This window comes from Canis lupus, chromosome 2, assembly GCF_011100685.1.
Source record: "Canis lupus familiaris isolate Mischka breed German Shepherd chromosome 2, alternate assembly UU_Cfam_GSD_1.0, whole genome shotgun sequence".
Classification (NCBI taxonomy): domain Eukaryota; kingdom Metazoa; phylum Chordata; class Mammalia; order Carnivora; family Canidae; genus Canis; species Canis lupus.
Window position 1 is genome coordinate 34,556,559 of NC_049223.1, and position 22,395 is coordinate 34,578,953.

At 46.6% G+C, this 22,395-nt stretch overlaps 1 non-coding gene across 1 annotated transcript in view; it reads left to right on the forward strand.

Annotated features, from left to right (window-relative positions):
- The window catches only part of CYSTM1, a 43,283-nt gene extending 37,597 nt beyond the window's left edge, over positions 1 to 5,686 (forward strand). The window contains exon 3 of the transcript XR_005355434.1: positions 5,155 to 5,686. This is a non-coding gene — a transcript (cysteine rich transmembrane module containing 1). The remainder of the gene's footprint in view (positions 1 to 5,154) is intronic.
- The last annotated feature ends 16,709 nt before the right edge of the window (positions 5,687 to 22,395 follow it).

Genomic DNA, 22,395 nt, shown 5'->3' on the forward strand with positions numbered 1-22,395 from the left:
TTCTCTTCTGCTGTTCTCAGGGCCAGCTGTTAGCTTCTCCTCCTGTCTGGCACATGGCTCCAGGGCCCGGGAGGGGAGATCAAGCCATATCTTGTTGCCAATGCATTCTCATCTCTATGGGGCCTCATTACAGATACCACTATGAACCCTGCCTTTTCTGTAGGTGGGAACACTGAGCTTCTGAGAGGTAAAGGGAAGGGTTGAGTCAGGGGAGGCTGCCTTGGGGCCCAGACTGAGAAGGAAGGAATTAGAGTCTTGTGAACCTGGGGATGCTGAGAGAAGGCATCAGTACTTCCAAGTACTGTGGCTCTTGCTTTAGTGCCCTGATGGTCGCCTTGTCTGGGTTTGTTTTAGATGCTGGAGAGTGAGGGACCAAGTCTGCCAGAAAGCAGATCAGCTGCTTCTCAGAGGATCAGAAAGATAGGGGTGGGGTGTGGAAGGAGAGCTGTTCACACAGTAACGCAACTTCAAGTTATGTCGCTGGCCTAAACGTTGGGAGGGGCCTGGCTAGTGAATCAGGCAGCTATTTTTGGAGCTGACGTGGAGAGGGGATGTTCTTCTGCCCTGGGCAGGCCAGCCAGTCTTTGGGCAGGGAGCGAAGGGGGAGGGTTGAGGGAGTATACAGATCCTGGAGGCTGGCTGGTATCTGTGCTCACAGGTGTCACTGTCTGCATGGGAAGGCTGCTGACTGGCAGGTGCCTGAGAAACCCTCAGTGGGGTTTCCTGCTGGGATGGGTGGCCACAGAGCCCAGGCTGCCTGGGCTGTCAGTCGATGAGATGGGTTGTCACTAGGCATGGGCTGCACAGTCCAGATACAAGTGTCTCTGGCCTGTGGATTACAGCCTCTGTGCTCTTTGTACCCATGCTGGTCCGGTCCTCCTTCTCTCCCAGACTCAGCATAGCAGCCCCTTGTTCCCTGCCCCTGGAAGCTACTCTGTCCCCAGCCCTGCCTAAGTTTCTCACACTCAGACCATGCCCCCCTGAGCCTGACTTTGGGCTCTGATGCCATGTGGTTGGTTGAGCCAAAGAAGAAGGGATGGGGACTGTGTATGTATGTGTGTGGGTTGAGATGAGGGCAGGGCCCTGAGCTCCTGGCAGGTCCCCTTCTGGCATTTTTATGTTCTTCCACCATGGGTCTGCTAGAAATGGGGCCTGGCTCTGTTCCTTCGCCCCCTTCCCTCAGACTGGATTTGGCCATATCCTTCCCCTGGGCTGAACCTGCTGTGTCCTTCAGACAGTGAAGAGCCAGCTTACCTAAGTACAGCCTTTTGCTCCCAGGATGGCCTCTGACTCTGCCTCCCAGCCTCTTGCTCTTTCTGTGGCTTCTCCTCAGAGTCTGGGTGAGACCCCCCTTCCCTCTACCTGTGTGGAGCTGTCTGCAACAGGCTCACTCAGTCAGGGGAGGGGTCTGCCTTGCACGGTCATGGTCATTTGAAGAATGGTGAGGACCCAGGGAAAGTTGATAGAAAGCTTTACAGTATACTAGGTGCTGTGCGAAGCATTTTACATGCCTGGTCTCCTGATTTTCCCAGCAACCTGTGAAGTGTAGATTACCAATGTCCCTCTTATATTACAACATTGGAAACTGAGGCTGAGAGAGGTTGTGTCCAAGGTTATGTGGCCAGTGTGTAGATGAGCCTATATTTAAATCCAATTTGATAATGTCTCATTAAAATCTCTGTTCTTGGGGATCCCTGGATGGCTCAGCGGTTTGGCACCTGCCTTTGGCCCAGGGCGTGGTCCTGGAGTCCCTGGATCAAGTCCCACACCGGCTCCCTGCATGGAGCCTGCTTTCCCTCTGCCTGTGTCTCTGCCTCTGTCTGTCTATCTCTCTGTCTCTCATGAATAAATAAATAAAATCTTAAAAAAAAATAAAATCTCTGTTCTGAAATCCTAATTGTGGTGCCTCCCACTAAATTGGAATAGGGTGTTTTTGGGAATTGTGACCTGGATTGTAGTAACAGTGTCAGGGAGGATTCCTTCTCTGCTTCTCTCTGAACTTCTGTCTCCAGGATCTGGTGAGAAACCTACTGCCTTACACACACGTGCGCACATGTACTCACACACACTCTCTCTCTCTCTCTCATTCTTCCTGCTGAACCTCAATTTCCTGGGAAGAGATCCTGTGGCAGCTGTAACAGGCAGCTGGGGAGATGGGGACAGAGCCTTTCTGAGAACACAGCTAGCACCCCCTGTGGGTTGGATCTTGTGTGTTGGAGGGTGGGGTGGAGAGGACATGGACTTCCTGCATGGGCTGGTCTTTGCTAGGTGGTCTCTGCCCACCCACCTCAGTAGTGAGCATTGCAGGGGCTTCGGCATAGCCCTCTGCTCTGTGAATGCAAGCCTAAGTGGACACCTGCCTCCTCCCAGCAAACCTATCCTGACCTCACCCAGCTTTCTAGAGACCAGAGTTCTGTACCCACCAAATGCAGGCTTTGGTGTTTGAAACCCAGAGGAAATTCACCACAGAGTATCAGTACTTTCCTTTGGGTTATCAGTTGTTCCCTTGCTAGCCTTCACACTGTGCATGTGCCTAGAATCAGGTTCCCTGACTCATGAAGAGGAAGCACTGGGATACCTCCCATGTAGCACTCCAAGGTCTCCTGAAAGGGACTGTGAGGCCGACTGAGTCACGACGGGGCTAGTCTGAGGAGCAGCCTTCCTCGCAGAGGCAGACCGGTCTGATCTCGGTCTTGAAAAAGCAAAGAAACTTGACTGTGAAGTACCTGGGGCCCTCAACAGGGTTGGGTAGCAGGGCTGCTGAAGATGGGAAGGTACAGACTCCTGGGATCCATGCACGCTGACTAGATAGTCCAGTGGCCATGGAGAAAGTGCTGGAAGAAGCAGGAGCCTAGATGTTTTGTGTCTTTTTAGAGACGGGGGAGGGGCAGAGGGAGAGGAAGAGAGAGGGAATCCTAAGCTGGCTGCTTGCCCAGCATGGAACCCAACACAGGGCTCGATCCCATGACCCTGAGATCATGACCTGAGCAGAAATCAAGAGTCGGACACTTAACTGATCGAGTGATGCGGGCCCCCCAGCCTGGATGTTGTAAGCAAGCAGCAATGTGATGGGCATTAAGTGCAGAATAGCAGGAGTGTGCTACCCCAGAAGGCAGGAAACACGTGAGTGCTGCCTTCTGGCTGGTTTTGGGCAGACCACGCGGTTGCCTCCTCCTGTAAATGGCCCCCGGTGTTTCTTGCCTGTGTAGGCGAAGGGCTGTACAGACCTCAATGACAAAGATAAGAATGAGGCAGGTGGCGCCCAGGAGCAGCAGGCAGCTGCCTTGGCTGAGGTGCTATGTGTCCCATGTCCGCCGAATCCAGGGCGGCAGCGGTAGAAGCGTCAGGGGCACGCTTCCAGGATGGAGGAGAGGACGAGCCCAGTGGCCTAATCGCTGGCCAGCGGTTTGCGGGCGCGGGGGCTGCTCTTGGGGTCTGGTGGGGAGGTGCTGAGGGCCCTGGCGGTGACCGTGGCGGTGGCGTGAAGGAGGGGCTCTGCGGAAGAAGCAAGGAGAAAGAGCACGATGTTGGCCTTCAGGGTCGAGCAGAAAGCAGAGCCGGGGATGGTCGGGGACCTGAAGGTGGCCCTCAGACGGCTGCAGGCCCCTCCGGGGTGTGCACGCGCAGAGACGCGTTGCTCCTTCTCACTCGGTACCTTCATTCCCTGGGCCTCGCTCGGCACCCGGACCCACACTCACAGGGGAAGAACCAGAGAGGCTGGGGCTGGTTTGGTAGCTCCTGTGGTGCCACCCGCCGGTGTTGCCGCAGCAGGAGGGACCTTGGCAGCGGGTGCCATTTGGAGGGCCTCTGGCGCCTGAGCTCCTCAGAGGGGTGGGGAGCCAAGCTGGGACTCCACCGCGCTGCGTTTGCCCAGAGCTGCCCTGTGGGGCGTGTGTGATAGGTGGGGCCAGGTCAGGCCAGGAGGAACTGGGAGCACCGAGTCCGTGGAGCTGGCCCCGGCGGGTGGGGGTGGTGTGTCTCTGTGACAGTGACATGGGGCAGGCTGCTGGGACGGAGGCCGGTGCCCCCAGGGAGCCCACGTCGGCCACGGCCAGCTGCCCCAAGGACCCGGGGGCCAGCACCGTGGCAGAGGCTGGGAGGGTCCAGTGTGTGCTGAGACTGGAGTGGCGCGGACTTCTGCCCCCCGGGGCCCCGAGAGCAACAGTCCAGGAGCAGCCTTCCTTGCGCGTGGCTTTGGGGTCAGACAGGCCTGGATTGAGGAAGACGTAAAATGGGAAGTAGAAGCCTCTCCCTTGTACAGACCACACGGGCATGCTTGTACCTCGCGGCCTCATTGGCAACGTGGAGGAACCAGCTTGGTCTTGTTAGTGGCCGTTCCCTTTGGGCTGCACCGCTTCAGCCAGCTCTTCAGGCTGCCGCTGGCACCGAAGTGGTTGGTTGCTTGGGGTCATTTGGTTCCGTGGTACTCACACATATCTGGACACTGAGACTATTGTTTTTATAGGAAAAATCTTAAATGTGGATTTTGTGGTTAAAAATTGGATGTACCCCACCTGCCCCCTGTTCTTTTTTTTTCTTTTAATTAGTTGAGAGCAAGCGTGTGCGCGCTAGCTGGGGGAGGGGCGAGGACAGGAAGCCCAGATGGGAGCTCAGTCCCAGGGCCCTGGGGTCACACCCTGTGCAGGAGGTGGCAAGCCTCGATCCCCCAGTTTACACTTGGGACAGTGTCTGAGACAGACTTGCTGAGGGCGACACAGCCATTGGTGAGGATTAAATGAGATATGCCGCCAAGCTTCCAGCCAGTGCGTGCCACACCCCACTGCAGGCGGGGCTTACTCCAAACTGGGTCACTTGGGACAAGCATTGCACTGGGTACAGGGTTGAGTTTCACTGTCAGCTTGGGGAAGAGGAGGTGATAGGACACAGTGGTCTGACAGCTGTTGAGCAGCTGTCCCCTGCGTTCCTACATTTAAGAGATGTTCCACGAGTTCCTGATGTGTGCCAGACGCTGGAGCAGAGGTGGAACAACGACCCGGGCAGGCATGGCTCCCGCTCTCCTGGGACTGACCCCGCCCAGGGACTGTGGGGACCAAGAGCCAGTCTTCCATGGCTTGTGCCTGCTGCTGCCCACCTAGGATGCTCCTGCCTCTATCCCCTCTGACTGGATCTCTCTCTCCCCTGCCCTGCCCTCAGTGTACATGAGGGAACAAGAAAGGAAGACGGATGCTGGGTGTCAGGCAGCCCTGGCCGCATGCTGGACTGCTCTCTGCTGTTGCTGCCTCCTGGACAACTTGGACTGAGCAGCCGGGACCAAGTGCTCCCTCCAGGCCCACTGCCTTCTGTTACTGCAATAAACAACTAGTGTTGTGCCGTGCCATTTTTTTCTTCGTTTGAAAAATAATAATCTACAGACGTTACCACCTATGATAGGTGTGAAGTAGCATCTCGCTATCTTTTTTAACATGCTGACTCAGCAATTCTGTATATTAGGCATTGCTCACCACAATAAGTACAGTCACCATCTGTCACTTACATTAATGCAATATTCTTGATTGTGTTCCCTATGCTGTACTTTTCATCTCTGCCACTGATAATTGGAAGCTTATACCTCTCGACCCCTTTATTTCTTTCACTCATCTCCCCACTCACTTCCTCTTTGGCCAGCAGCACTTCTGTATTTAAGACTCTGTTTTTTAATTCCACGTATAAGTGAAATCATACAGTATTTGTCTTTCTCTGACTTATTTCACTTAGCATAATCCATGTTGTCACAAATGACCAGACTGTGGTCATTTTTTCTTACGACTGAGTAATGCTGCAGTGTGTGGTATACACAAGTGCATGTGTCTTGGGGCGGGGGGGGGGGATGTTTTTATATGTGCCACATCTTTATCCATTCATCTATGGAGGGACACTTGGGTTGCTCCCATATCTTGGCTTTTAATAGTGCTCCAATAAACACAAATTATTGTTTTTGTTTTCTTTGGATAAATACCCATTAGTAGAATTACTGGATTGTGTGGTGGTTCTATTGTTAATTTTCTGAGGAACCTCCATTCTTTTTTCCGGAGTGGTTGCACCAGTTTGCATTCCCACCAGCAGTGCACAAGGGTTCCACTTTCTTCACATCCTTGCCAGCACTTATTTCTTGTCTTTTGGGATAATAGCCATTCTGACAGGTGTAAGGTGATAGCTCATTGTGGTTTTCATGAGTATTTCCCTGATAATTAGTGATGTTGAGCATCTTTTTATGTGTCCATTGACCATCTGTATATCTTAAGAAAAAGGTCTATTCTGAGGGCACCTTGGTGGCTTGGTTGGTTAAGCATCCAACTTCTTTTTTTTTTTTTTTTAAGACTTTATTTATTCATATGAGAGAGAGAGATCACATGTGCGTGCGAGTGCAAGTAGGGGGAGGGGCAAAGGGAGAGGGAAAAGGCTCCCCACTGAGCAGGAAGCCCAGCTGGGGCTCCATCTCAGGATCCTGAGATCATGACCTGAGCCGAAGGCAGACACTTAACCAAGTGAGCCACCTAGGTACCCTGATAAGTGTACAACTCTTGATTTCAGCTCAGCTTATGATCCTTGGGGTGGAGATTGAGCCCTGCATTGGCTTATTTAGGACGGGTATGAAGGCTGCTTAAGGTTTTCTCTCTTCTTCCCTTCCTCTCCCCCCACCCTGGGACGTGGGCACTCAATCACGTGTACTCTCTCAAAAACAATAAAGAAAAAAGAAAAAATGTGTATTCAGGCCCTCTGCCCATTTTTAATTGAGTACTTTGTGTTTTGGGTATTGACTTGTATGGGTTCTTTATATACTTTTGGTGTTATGCTCTTTTGGGATATATAATTTTCGAATATCTTCTCCCATTCAGTAGGTTGCTTTGTTATCTTGTTGATAGTTTCCTTTGCTGTGCAAAAAGCATTTTATTTTAGTGTGACCCTAGTAGTTTAATTTTGTGTTTGTTTCTCTAGCCTCAGGAGACATAGCCAATAAAATGTCATCAAGGCTGATGTCAAAGATTAATGCCTGGGTTTTCTTTTAGGAGTTCTATGGCTTTAGGTCTCACATTTAGGTCTTCAATCCATTTTGAGTTTATTTTTGCGTATAGTGTAGGGAAGTGGTGAGTTTCATTCCTTTGTATGTAGCTGTTGAGCTTTTCCAGCACCTTTTATTGAAGAGGATGTCTTTTCTCCATTGTATATTCTTGCCTCCTTTGTCATAAGTAAATTGACCATATAAATGTGGGTTTATTTCTGGGCTCTATATTGTCCCCTTGATCTGGGTATCTCTTTATGTGCCAGTACCATACAGTTTTTTAAAAATTGACAATGTTAATTTCAAATGTACAGTAGTGATTTTACAAATGTATACATTATGCTATGCTCACCACATTATAGCTACCATCTGTGACCATAACAACAGTATTACAAAACCATTGACTATATTCTCTGTGCTGTGCCTTTTATCCGTGTGACTTATTTTGTAACTAGAAACCTGTATCTCCCACCCCCCTTCACCCATTTTGCCCCCGTCTGGAAGCAATTAGTTTTTTTCCTGTTATTTATAGATTTGTTTTGTTTTGTTTTTAGATTCCACATGTAAGTGAGGTTTTATGGTATTTGTCTATCTCTATCTGACATATTTCACTTAGTATAATACTCTAGATTCACCCATGTTGCACATGACAAGATCTCATCCTTTTTTATGACTGAATAATATTCCTGTGTGTGTGTGTGTGTGTGTGTGTGTGTATTTTATCCATTCATCTATTGGTGGACACTTGGGTTGCTTCCATATCTTGGCTATTATTAATTATGCTGCAATAGACATGGGGTGCATATATCTTCTCAAACTAGTGTTTTTGTTTTTGTTTTTTTTTAGGTAAATACCCCATGGTAGAATTACTGGATTTTATGGTAGTTTTTTAAATTTTCTGAGGAACCTCCATACTGTTTTTCACAGTGGCTGTACCAGTTTATGTTCCCACCAACAATGCACGAGGATTCCATTATTTCCACAGCCTTACCAACCTCTATTATTTCTTGTCTTTTTTTTTTTCCTTTTGATTCTGACAGGTATAAAGTGCATGTCATAGTGATTTGATTTGCATTTCCCCCATATTAGTGATACTGAGCATCTTTTCATGATCTTTTGTCCATCTGTATGTCTTCTTTGAAAAAATGTTCAGGTCCTCTGCCCACTTTTTAATCAGATTGTATTTTTGATATTGTATTCTTTACATATTTTGAGTATGTATTTTTTTTTATTTTTTTTAAATTTATTTATGATAGTCACACAGAGCACAGAGAGCGAGAGAGAGGCAGAGACATAGGCAGAGGGAGAAGCAGGCTCCATGCACCGGGAGCCCGATGTGGGATTCGATCCCAGGTCTCCAGGATCGCGCCCTGGGCCAAAGGCAGGCGCCAAACCGCTGCGCCACCCAGGGTTCCCGAGTATGTATTTTTTTTAATTATTCATGAGAGACACAGAGAGAGAGGGAAAAGCAGACTCTGCAGGGAGCCTGATGCGGAACTCGATCCCAGGACCCCATGATCACAACCTGAGCCAGTGGCAGATGTTCAACTGCTGAGCCACCCAAGTGTCCCACGTGTTTTGAATATTAACACTTTATGGGATATATCACTTGTGAACATCTTCTCCCATTCAGTAAGTTGTCATTTTGTTGCTGGTTTCCTTAGCCATGCAAAAGCTTTTTATTTTGGTGTGGTCCCAGTACTTTAATTTTGCTTCTGTTTCCTTTGCCTCAGGAGACCTATTCAAAAAATGTTGCTAAGGTCAGTGTTAAAGAGATTCCTGCCTGTATTTTCTTGTAGGAGTTTTATGGTTTCAGGTCTCACATTTAGGTCTTTCATGCATTTTGAGTTTATTTTTGTGTATGGTGTAAGGAAGTGGTTGGTTTCATTTTTCTGTATGCAGCTGTTCAGTTTTCTCAGCACCATTTATTGAAGAGACTTTTTCTTCATTATATTCTTGCCTCTTTTGTTGTGAATTAATTGACCATATATATGTGGTTTATATCTGAGCCCTCTATTCTGTTCCATTGATCTTTGTGTCTATTTTTGTGCTAGTACCATATTGTTATATTACTGTGGCTTTGTGTAGTATATATATCTTGAAATCTAGGATTATGTGTCCAGCTTTGTTCTTTTTTTTTTTTTTCAAGACTGCTTTGGCTATTCACGTTCTTCTCTGGATTCCATACAAATTTTAGTATTATTCTAGTTCCATGAAAAATGTTGTTGGTAGTTTGATAGGGACACGGTTGTATCCATAGATTCCTTTGAGTAATATGGCATTTTTTTTCTAAGGTTTTATTTTTGAGTAATCTCTATACCCAGCATGGGGCTCAAACCTACAATCCTAAGATCAAGGATCACACTTTTCACCTGCAGAGCCAGCTGGGCACTTCTAGGTAGTCTGGACATACATTTATTTATCTATTGGGACATGTTAGCAATATTAGTTTTTCTAATCCATGAGCATGAAATCTTTTTTTAAAGATTTTATTTATTTACTTTAGAGAGAGAGAGTGCATGTGAGCATACAGGCAGGGTGAGGGGCAGAGAGAGAATCTTAAGCAGACTCCACTCTTGGGACTGGGCCATCATGGGGCTCAATCTCATGACCCTGAGATCATGACCTGAACTGAAATCTAGAGTCTTAAGCTTAACTGACTGAGCCACCTAGGTGCCTCCATGGAATATCTTTATATTTGTGTTGTCTTCATTCTTTCATAAGTGTTTTTTTTTTTTAAGATTTTATTTATTCATGATAGACACAGAGAGAGGGGCAGAGACACAGGCAGAGGGAGAAGCAGGCTCCATGCAGAGAGCCCAATGTGGGACTTGATCCCGGACCCCAGGATCATGCCCTGAGCCAAAGGCAGACGCTCAACTGCTGAGCCACCCAGGCATCCCTCATCAGTGTTTTATAGCTTTCAGAGTACAAGTCTTTAACGTCCTTGGTTAGGCTTATTCCTAGGTATTTTATTCAGTGTTTCACTATTTTAATTTACCTTCCCTGATTACTACTCCACCTTGAGCAGGGAAGCTGATGTGGGGCTTGATACAATAACACCGAGATTATGACCTGAGCAGCAACCAAGAGCTGGATGCCTGACTGTGCCACCAAGTCGCCCCTAATATGACAGTTTTTAAATATCATGTTTATCAATCATTCCCTTATGCTTTGTGTTTATCAAGCATTCCCTTATGCTTTGAAAAATCCTTTTCTATTCCAATATAAAGATAAGCCTATATTTTCTTGTAAATTTTCTTCACATAGTTTTTAGTTGACCTAATTTTAGTTTTGATCGTGGTGTAGGTTAGAGTTCTGGTTTTCTTTTTTTAGTTCCAACACCATTAGGTCATCCTCTCCTGATTGATTTGAAAAGGGATTTGTCACATACTAAGTTCCTTTATATGAACAGGCTAGAAACAAGTCTGGTGTGATAAGCATCTTCCCTACCCCCAGCACATACATCCATACACACATACCCTTTTCCTCTTCAGAATTTGCTTGTCTGTTCTTGGCCTTTTACCCTTTAATCTGGATTTCAGGATGAGTGTATCAGTTTCTATGGATAAGTACTGTGTTAGGCTTTACTTGGAACAGTATGTAATTTACAGAATAACTGGGGGGAAGAATTGACATATTTACAGTACTGTCTTCCTATCAAAACCATGGTATCTATTTTGGTCATCTTTATGTCCTTAAGTAAAATCTTATGGTTTTCATTGCATAGCTTTTGTATATACTTTGTTGGCTTTATTTTTTTTTTTTACTTTTATTTTTTTAAGATTTTATTTATTTGAGAAAGCACAGTGGGGGAGGGGGAAATGCAGAGGAGAGGGAGAAGCAGACTCCATGCTGAGCAGAGAACCTGACTTGGGGCTTATCCCATGACCCTGAGATCATGACCTGAGCCGAAGGTAGATGCTTAATCAACTGAGGCACCCAGGCGCCCCTGAGGTCCATTAATTTTAAAGCTATTGTGAATGGAATCTTTAAAAAAAAAATACATTTTTGGTGAAAATGATTTCTTCACTCTAGTGGGGTCATAGGTTATAAGATTCTAAAAATTTTTTAAAGATTTTACTTATTTATTTATTTGACAGAGCACATAAACAGGGGGAGCAGGCAGAGAGAGAGGGAGAAGCAGCCTCCCACTGACCAGGGAGCCCTACGCAGGACTTGATTCCAGGACCTTGGGATCATGACCTAAGCCAAAATCAAGAGCCAGATGCTTAACCAACTGAGCCGCCCAGATGCCCTGAGGTCCGTTAGTTTTAAAGCTATCATGAATGGAATCTTATTAAAAAATATTACACTTAAAAAAAAATTACATTTTTGGTGAAAATAATTTCTTCACTTGGGTCACAGATTAGAAGATTCTAAACAAGTTTTATCACAGCATTGTCTTGGGGCACTTTAGTTTTATTTTATTCTTAAGTAATCTCTATATTCAGTGTGGGGCTTGAACCCAAGACCCTGAGATCAAGAGTCACGTCTCTACTGACTGAACCATCCAGGCACCCCAACCTTGGGACGTTTTAAACTGTGAGAGGAGCTACTGAATCTACAGCATGTATATTCCTGGGGAACCTCTGTCAGTCTACAGGGACCATCATTCACTAAGTAAACACTGGACATTTCCAGTTTGTTAGGTAATGGATCACAGAACAGATACCCCTCCATGTCTTTATGGAGCTTCTTTACACTCTAGGGAAGGACCCAGACATTAAATAATCCCACAGGTAATAATTAATATTCTTCTTTCCTATAAAGGGAAGATACATATGAAAACATATAAAAGGGGACCATCTTGAACAGTCTGGGAGAAATCTGAAAGATAAGTAGGTGTTAATAGGCAAAACCGTTGTAGGAAGAGCAGGTGCCAAGGCCCAATGGCAGGAGAGAACATGCCTCATTTGAGAAGCTGGAAGAGGAAATTAGCATGGCAAGAGCAGTGAGATGTTAGGAACAGATGAGACACAGGTAGGAGCAAGATAAGGAGCTCATAATCCCAGTTAAAGATTTTGGTTTTTGATCTGTGAGCAGTGGGAAGCCACTGAAGGATTTTAAGCAAAGGGATGACATGACCAAATTGGCATTTTTAAGAGATTCCGTTGGCTTCTATGTAGAGAATGATTTGGAAGGGGACATAAGTTAACATGATGATCGAGGGACATGAATGCATTTGAGATATTTGGAAGTAAAATCAAGAGTACTTGGTGATGGACTGAATAAGGGGGCTACAGGAGAAAGGCACATTCAGGGATGATTCCTGGGCCTCTGACTGGAACTGGATGGCTACTACATTTGTGGAGGTTGGGAACAAAGGAAAGGAACTATGATTGGTTGGGAGGAAGAAAACCATGTTAGACTCTGAACATGTTGGGTTAGATGGAGGTGTCATGACATCAGTGAGACAGGTGGAGATATCAGGTAAGCAACTGTATATATATCTGGAGCTTGGAGGAGAGAGTGGGCTGGAGCTAGAGCTATAGAAAGCATTAGTATATTTTGTGGTAATTGGAAATGTGGAGGTGAGTGAGATCAAGTTGGGTGAGAAAAGAAAAGGTGGCAGTTGAGGGCTGAGCTTTAAGGAAAACTAAGTTGGACCTATGGTGATAAACCTGCAAAGGAGTCAGATATGGAGAACCAGGAGAATGGGGTGTCCTGAAAGTAGAAGAATTTGTATTTAGAGAAAGGGAGTGTGATCAGTAGCATCAACTGTTGCTTCAAGGTCAGGTAAGAATTCGAAAAAGTCTACTAGACATAGTCACACTATTGTCCCTGAGGGTGGGTTTCTCCCCAGTTCCTAGTCTGTGAAGGATACCAAGAAAGACAAGACTGCTAGGACCAGAGAATAGGACTCCTTGGCCCTGGAGGGAGGCAGACATTTGGGTAGGTGTGAGACATGAGCTCAGAGGTGCAAAGAACCAGCTGGGGCATGAATGGAACACCTGCTACACTGGAGGCAGGAAAACTGCATGTGGCCAAACATCAGGTTCCAGAAGGGCCAGGCACAAAGTAAGGAAGTCAGGCTACGGTCTCTCGGCTTTGAGCCTGAACAGAGGAGACCTTGCTCCTCAAGCAAACTGTGTCCTTTGGAGGGTCTTTGGCAGGTCCAGTGTATTGATAACCGTCCCTGCTCCAGGGAGGCCCTTCTGAACAGCAGCAACACTATAGACCCTTCAGACCATATTTTCACACTTTATGATAGTTTTCATTTTTCCGAGATAAATCTTTTCAAAAGAAACTTTAAACATAACTCCAATGTGGAAAATAGAATCTGTGGAATTGCTGGTGAGGCAAGGAGGGACCATCCCCTGCCTTTTTTATGGAAGCCCAGGGCCCCAAGGAATACATTAGAAAGCCTTTGGTCATTCTGGGTTTTCCACTACATTTGGCAAAGGGAGATTTGGTTTGGATGGGTTTTACCCTGGAATGCCTGTGATAATTGCCTTGCAAATAAAATAAACCACATGTAACTGCTGGTATATTATATGAAAATCTGGTGGGAACTTTATATTGCCGAGTAGCACTCCACTGTGTGGTGGTACCAGCGGATTTATTCACCTGTTAAAGGACATTTGGGTTGTTTTCACTTTTTAGTAATCACAAATTTATGTACAGGTTTTTGTGTGAATATAAGGTTTCATTTCTCTAAGGTGAATACCCAGAAATGGAATTTCTGGATCATATGATTAAGCATATATTTAACCTTAAACTGCTACAGTTTTTGTGTGAGCAGAAGTTGTCATTTCTTGAAGGTGGATATGCAGGAGTGGAATTTCTGGATCATATGAGTAAGTGCATGTTTAAATTGCTACCATTTTTCAGAGAGGCTATACCCTTTTGCCTTTCCATCAGCAATGAATGACAGTTCCAGTTGCACTGTATCCCAGCCAGTACTTGATACTGTATTTTTTATTTTGCCCATTTGATAGGTACAGTGGTATCTCATTGTGGTTGTGATTTGTGTGTTTTAAATGGTTAATAATGGAGTGCCTGGGTGGCTCAGTCAGTTAAGTGCTTAGTTCGTGATCCCAGGGTTCTGGGATCAAGCCCCATGTTGGGCTCCCTGCTTAATGTGGAGTCAGCTTCTCCCTGTATCCATACCCCCTGCTTGTGCTTTCTCTCAAATAAATAAAAAGTTAAAAATAAATAAATAAATGACTAATTATGTTGTCATGTACTTGTTTGCCCTCCTTGTATCCTCTTTGGTGAAGTATCTATTGGAGTACTTTGGCCACTTCTAAATTGAGTTGTTTTGTTACTGTGGAGTCATCTTAAGAGTCTTTATATAAACTTAATGCAAGTCCTCTGTCGGATGTTATTTGCAAATGTTTTCTCCCAGTCTGCTGCTTTCCTTTTCATCCCCTTAACAGTGGCTTTCACAGAGAAAAAGGTTTTAATTTTGATGAAGTCCAGTTTCTCATTTTTCTTCTTTTCTACAAGGCTTTTGGCATCAGCTCTGAGAAGTCTGCCTACCCCTTGGTCATAAAGATTCTTCTCTTCTGTTATCTTCTAGTTTTTGGTTTTATCCATTTGGGATTAATTTTTATATAAAATACAAAGTTTAAAAGAGTTTTTTGTTTTTGCATGCCAGTTTTTTTTTTTTTTTTTTAATGTTTGAAGACTATCCTTACTCCATTGAATTGCTTTTGCCTTTCTGTCCAACATAAATTGGGTCTGTTACTGTCCTCTCTCCTGTTCCTTTGATCTGTGTCAGTCCCTTTGCAAATACCATAACTGTCTTGAGTATTGTAGCTTTATAGTAAGTCTTAAGATAGTGTAACTCTTCCAAGTTTTTCTCAAAATTGTTTTGGTTATTCTGGTTTGCCTTTCCATAAATTTTAGAATGAATTTATAAAAAAAACACTGATAGGATTTTGACCAGAATTGCGTTAAATCTGTACAGGGCCTGATGAGTATTTATTTAAAAGGGATTTCTTGCTCTTTTTAAAAATACATATTTTTTAAGATTTATTTGAGAGAGAGAGAACAACCCCTGAGGTGGGGGCAGAGGGAGAGGGAGAGAATCTCAAGCAGACTCGCTGCTGAGTGTGGGGCCCAACACAGGCTAGATCTCATGACCCTGAAATCACAACCTGAGCTGAAACAGTCAGACGCTCAGCCCACTGTGCCACCATGTGCCCCTGCTTGCTCACTATAACCTTTAATGACTTAAAGCAGCCTGTTTCTTCATTTGCTGTGTTGTGATATTCCAGTTAGTGCCCTAGATAGGATTGATTATAGTGGTATCTTTTGAAGTCTGGCAGTAAAGGAGGGGGGGGGATACATCAAATCAGGTAGAAAAGGCTGGGAAAATACTGTTGAGGGTCAGCCACCATCATTCACAACTTTGGTCTCCACATCTCACTTCTGAGCAGGTTAGGAGCAAGAACATGCACCGTTGGCCAGCCATTAGGTTCCCCCTCCTCAGGTCCTGGAACTGTTGTGTACTGGGCATGGTCAGATTGCTTCTCTAGATTTTCCTTAATTTCTTCTGCTTGGCATAGCAGCCTCACTCATATTTCTTTCTCCAAAAACTGCATTAGAAATACACTCATGATCTATCATGACAAAACAAATTGCTTCCTCCCCTGTGTTGTAGTGTCCTTGGAGCTTCTCCTGTTGACCTCTCCCTCCCCTTGGACCTTACAGTGACATCTTCCTCAGTTTAAGCCCATGGTTCTTCTGGTCTGTCCAAGACAGTGTCACAGACAGATTTCTAGTGAAATAGTGGGGTGCCAAGGAGCCGGCTGTTGCTTGTGTTCTCAGCCTCTTTACTTCTCATTTGTAACGTTCAGCCCCCTCTACGTGCACTTGACTGTCTTCAGAATAAAAGAAAAAAGGTTTTTCACTCCCCAAACTAAATGAGAAACACAGGTTATTCTAAGATAATCTTTTTCCCTCAGGGTACACGAGATTACTCACTGAAATCTTTTGCAACAGAACTGGAACTGTCACCTTAGTAAACATCCGAGATTGCCTTTTGGTGGTTTATTTTCTTCTCAGCAGTATGAGAAGCTCTTGATTGATAATACAATAAATGATCTCTAGCTCTTCAGTTTTATGAACTCAGCTGGCTGAGCCCCCACACCACCTCTGAGCCGTCAGTCCTGCTGTCAGCTGGGAGCATTCTGTGGATGTGCAGGTCCAGGATGCTGGTCCAACAGACGGGAATGTAGATGTTGCACTGCCAACAGCTGGCACCTCCATTCTCTGGTTCTTTGGCCATAAACCATGGAATGTATATCAATATGGAAGATGTTTGAAGTGTACCATATGTTTGCATTATTTAGGAAACCCCACGATGAAACTTACCTGTGAGTAAACAGAGATTTTTTTTACCTGGCCTAATGTTCACCTCTGTCCTTACCATATTTTCCCATGTTGTGTCATCTAGTTGGTAGACTCCCAAGTTGGTAGCAGGGATATGGGCCTGGTTTGGACCTGTTCTTTTGTTGGTAATGGTGTGTGTGTGTGAGAAACCTTTATTTTCTGTTACTTCAGTGGGGTAGGTTCCACTGTCTTGCTTATATAGCATGGTCTTTACTGAGAAGTACCAAGCACATCAGGGTCTCCAGCCTTCTACACTTCAACTGTCAGCTTCCAGCACTGCAGTGAGGTGGGCATGAGGAAGCCACTTTTGGCTTCTCTACCACACGCCCTGCCCTGTGCAGGCTCCTTGGCAACCTTGTTCACTGCTGCAGCAGCTCCATTTGGGATGTAGGAGGAAGATGGGTGTTTCACTTGAATATTCTATGACCATGGACAGAAGAAAATGCTGTCACCTCCCTTTCTGCACTTCTGTACTTTCCTGGGGGACTAGAGGGAGCTGCCTCTGTAAAGACACACTTGTCCTTAGAGAATTTAGCCCCTTTCCTGAGATTCCTTGAATGTGGCCACCAGTCCTGCTAGAATTTCTGAGACTCATTTGTGGCCTCATCCCATTTGACCTTTTCTTCTAAGGCATAAGAAGAAACACCTTACTCTTCAGTTCTTAAGTCTTTGAAATGCATACATCCCTTCCTCCTTGACCTCTCTTTCATATTGTTTCTTACCACGTTCTTCTGTGGACCTTTGTGTCTGCATGGTCTTAATGACAGGAACAGACTCATCCTATATACGCAAGTGCTTACATGGATATGTATGAACGTTTTGATTCACCCTCTCTAATGTTAAACAGCCTAAGCTGTGTGCACACAGCCTCCCTAGCCCCTGGCATGCACACCCAGCCCCCTGCCTCTTCCCAAGGTTGTCTCCCCTTTCCTGTTCTCTCAGCAGCCTGTACTTTGCATGGACCGCCAGTGTCCCTGCTTTTGTCATCCTGTGACAGTTTGAGGCCATACACACACATACATACCAATCTGAATGTGGATTGGTTGGAGGAGCCCCTCTATGCACACAGACTCACAATAAGAAAACAGATTTCTGGTGATTTCTTCCATTGGACGTGATCACGTTGTGGCTCCTACAAAAGACCTCTTCCCTGCTTCACTTTATGCAAGGGCCTGGGCCAAGCACTTTATTTACTACTACTTCCCCTGGGTCACAAAGCTAGCCAGTGGCAACATTAGGACAGGAACTTGGACATGGTTTCCCTGGAGCCCATGTCATAGCCACTGTCCTTAGAGAATAAAGTCACCCCTCCTTCTCCTCCCAACCCCCAGGAGGTACCTTGTTCAGGGCCAGCACACCTACTTGCCTGCCTGATGACTGCCAAGTGAATGTCAAGGACGACCCTGCAATTCACTCCACCTCCCGGTTAATCAACTGCTGGACCAGGTCATTCTGAAGTAGGAGACTCTTGACTGTCTTAGGGACACACTCTAAAACACAGCAAGGACTAGGTCTTGCCCTCCAACAGACTTTGGATTTCAGGGCCCAGAGAGAAGGGATGCCTTTCACTCCTCCACGCATAGTCACATTTCAGGTCACTTGCAGCCAGGCTACTGTTTGATTTGAAGTGAGCCTAAATGATATGCAGATGTGGCAGGAAGGTTGGGGGACAAGCCAGGAACTTGCCTTAAATTCACTATGTGACCTCAGTCAAGTTATTTCTCTTCTCTGAACTCAGCATTCTTTTGCCACAAAATAACTGGTCAACCTGATCCCCAAGGCAGTTTCACGTGCAATTTTGACATCCAGGAGGTTCTCAACTTTCTCAGTATCTATGACCAACTCTGTCCCAGTTGCCCCAGCAGATCCAGCCCAAGGATGAGGCCACAGGAGGTGGCAGCAGTGCAGTCCTACCTTTCAGACTGACACAGCGTGTCCAAATATGCTTGTTTTTGTTTATGAAAAAGAATCTTATCAGGTCTACTATTTTTATAGGACTGATTGGGGTGGGCAGGGCTAGCATACAAGTTGACCTTATGATGGAACCACATGGGGCCTGGAGGCCTGGGGCTCCTTAGACCTTTGTCACATCTCTCAGAAGGCCCCATCTTGGCTTTGTCTAGCAACTGCCTCCTTCATAGGATGGGGACAGCTGCACTTGTGGAGATCTCAAAACACCCACCCACCCACCCACATGCAGGTCAGCAGGTTCTCACCTTTTCCAGGCCAATCCACAAAACACCTGGCACCCAATGCCTAAAACAATGATGGGGGGCGGGGGGGTTCATGATCTCTTGGGTGGCAGTCAATAGCTGTAGGAATTGGAGGATGAACTAGTTGGCCAGCTTCCAGACTGTTGCACCCTGGAGTGGGTACGTTGGAATACTGAAGCAAGAGAGACGGATAAACTTGGGGGAAATGAAAAAAAAAAAAAAAAAAAACTTGGGGGAAATGGCCTCATCTCAGTTTCACAGACAGTGTAGCCAGAGCTAAAACTGCAGGAAGCAGGAGGAGCGGAGTGGGCCAGGAGGCCTAGGGAAGGTGGTGAGCTTAGCCCAACAAAGACAGCTGCTGTTGCAGAGCCTCGGCCCAGCTGTGCCAGCGCTGCCAGCCCTGGATCCCACCCAAGTACGGAGGAAAAGGAAAGTAGAAGGCCTCACATCCTCTCCTGCTTTTAACCTTCACACTCCAGGGAAACTACACCTCCATTGTTTGCCTCCTCCATTTCTAGCCACCTTTCACCCATCACTCTCCCCCTCAGCCTACATACTTGGTACTCATGGGCTCTGAGAGCAGGTGGCACAGTGGTACTGCCTTTAGGACATCTTTTCTCATCAGTGGGGCCCATCGTGCTGAGTAATACATGATCCCTCTGCACATGTACGTCCAAGGAAAGCTACAGTGAGTCCTCAGCAAGTTGTGTACTCGCCTCTCTGCCACTTGCTTGGAAGGAACAGTGATCCATCCCTATGGCTATCTGGAGACTTTGTTTATCAATATAATGCTTAAATATTTGCCCCACCCTTCCTGCCTCTTCGTATGAGCAGTAGGAGGGCTGTTCTGGCATCCTCTGATACCTCCTGGAAGACTGACTTTCTTCTGTTGGTCTATATTCTCAAGACTGGGCAAGGGGCAGCTGAACACAATTAAGCTCCCTGCCTCTGGCAAAGTTGTCATTTCTGCTGAAGGCACTTCCTGGGAGTTCCTTTGGCCGTGGTGGTCTTAGCGGTTGAGGAGCAGTCCTGGGTGTGAGCAGCCTTCAAGTTGCTGAAGCATAAAAGGCCCAGACATCAGAACTCTCTGGGAAGCCCCCCAGTGTTTTTGCTTGCTTCTTATTAGCTCTCCTGGGTTTGGGACTGTGTGCACACACAAATAGGAAGGGCATAATAATAAGGCTGCACCACCACTTCAAAGCACTTGATTAATCATTAAAAATGTCTGAGCTGTTCAAGTAAAGGTTTCAGATTCCAGGGTGGGGCTGACTGAGGTATGGGAGCCTTCAACTGAGAAGGCCTCAGCTCACATTTCAAGTCATCTTCATCTCTGCCCTGGAGCCCCACATGCCCACTGCTACAGAAGTGAGTATCTGAGTAGCACCTGTAAATGGCACTGTTAGGCCTAAGACTGCAGTCCCAGAAGTTGGAACTGCTGGTTGGTGACTGGTCGGCTGGTGGCTACAGAGAAGACCCTAGGGCTTGGTGGGCAGGTAGCTGGGCACAGGGGTTGCATGCCTCCAATCACCTTCCATCTATTCCCTCTGTTTCCTGCACCCAGGACTAACCTAAGCCTTTCTGACCTAGTCTAGGTCTTTGGGTCACACCGTGTGTACATTTCCCCAGCTCCCTTCACTACCACCACACACACACTTTTTTTTGCACTTGTATTCATGTGGCAAAGCTCTGAGTACCTGCCCCTCACTTAGGGTCGCTGCCAAAGGGCTACCTGGGAATAAGCGAAACCTGCTAGTGAGGGGACCCCTGAGCTGATCCCACACTCAGCTGTAGCTTTCTGGGAACAGAGTCCCTTCTTACATGAGGCTAATACAGGGATGTGAATTTGGTGGTATTGGTATTGATACCAGACACAAATGGGGAGGGCTGGCCTTCTGGCTGAGGTGGGTATAAGCCAATCCCTAAGGCCCTGTGTCCATCAGGAGCTGGAGCCCAGGCTGGCCACAGGGGGCATCTGATCTCTAAGAAGCAGCTCAATCTGAGCAGTGCCTGCAGGTACTAGAATCTGCCTGCCAACCTTGGCAGACTGCTGACCTACCTAGAAGGGCAGTACCTGCTCCCACTCCCACCTACTGCTCTTCTGACCCCCTCTTTTTAAAATCTTTAATTGTGAAATAGTTTTAGACTCACAGAACAGTTGCAGAGAGAGGAGTTTCTCTATACTGCTCATCTAGCTTTCCCTAATGTTTAACATCTTACATAACCATGACACTTGCCCCCTTTCACTGCCCTGCTTGCCAGTGGAGGCCACTTGTCAGGAAGGCCTAGATATGAACACATGTGTTGGAGTCTTCTTGGCCACAGCTCCTGCTGTCTAAGCAGTACCACCAGTGACACCTCACTGCACATGAGTCTCCTGGCTTCAAGTACCCAGGGCCTCGGGCAGAGTGGGCATGGCATTCTAACTGGCTAGACAGGACAGTGTAGGAGCTCTTGGACAGATTGACCCCATGGGTGGCAGAGTTAAGTGAGAAGCAGTGGGGTGTATCCTGGGGAAGACGAGGTCGTGTTGCTCAGGGCAGCAGGCACTCTTTGGAGGTCCAGGACTTCAGACCCTACACGTAAGGCATCCATGAAGATAAAGAATGCCATTCCAGGACCACATGGTGGGTGCTATGAGGAACTGTGAGGCCTTCTTCAAGAGCTTTCTTCTGGGCCAATCACTCCTGCTTTGGGTGATGGAAAACCAAGGAAAACATAAATCAATCCTGCCCTCAGACATACCCTCCCCACACCTTCTCTTCCATTCCCTACTTTTTCAGTAGTTTGGAGGTAGAGGTTCTGTTGTCACCTAATGGAAAGGAAAAAGTCATAAGGGGTTTGGGAGACTTGGTACTCCAGGAAATAAGTAACAGGGTTTCTAAGGTATGCAGAAACTGGCCACCCCACCACCACCCAAATGAGTTTGACACAGCCCTCTGGTTTGAAGCCTCCTATCCTGTAGCCAGACTGATTTTTTTTTTTTAAGATTTTATTTATTTATTCATGAGAGACAGAGAGAGGCAGAGAGAGAAGCAGGCTCCATACAGGGAGCCTGATGTGGGACTCGATCCAGGTCTCCAGGATCAGGCCCCTGGCCGAAGGCAGTGCTAAACTGCTGAGCAACCCGGGCTGCCCCAGACTGATTATTTCTAACTGCCTGTAAGCGCTGTTTGGGAGTAATGAGCTCTAAGTCCCTGATGCCCCAGGTTTCAGAGTGTGTCGTGTGAAATAAGTCTTAGCAAGGACAAACTTGACTGAGGGAGAAAGGTGTTAGAGAAAGGGGCATTTTTGCTCAATGAAGTTGCCCAAGGTTTTGTGGTAAAATAGGGAAACACAGGGAGGAGGGGAAACAGTAAGGATGGGTGTATCACAGGGTTGTGAAGTCTGGTACTATGTATAGAAGGCCCTTGGTGCAGGTCCCTATGCATTTGTGCTCTCAGCATAATGGTAGCTTAAGAGAAGATGTAGGACCACTCACCTAGAAATCAGGTGGAGTCTCAGGCCTGGGTCAGGCAGGCTGTTCCTAGAGCTGGCAAGGGAGAGCGCCTCTCTGTCTCGAGGGCAGCAGAACCAGTCCTCTGGCAGGTAGAATAAAATATGGAATTACTTTGATGAGTGCGCATTCCACTGTGTTCGTTTCACTGTTTCACTGTCCAAGGCTGCCCACTGCAGGATCAGGGGAGGCTGGGGACTTGGGTGGGTCATCTAGGCAGACAGCAGGGGAAAGCCCTTGCCTAGGGCTTTCCTGCTGATTTGGCCCCAGGGGTCTGGACTATGCATGCCTTTAGTGGGTGGGGTGGGCTCTGGCTGGTGAAAGAGAGGACCCTCCAAGAGCACATT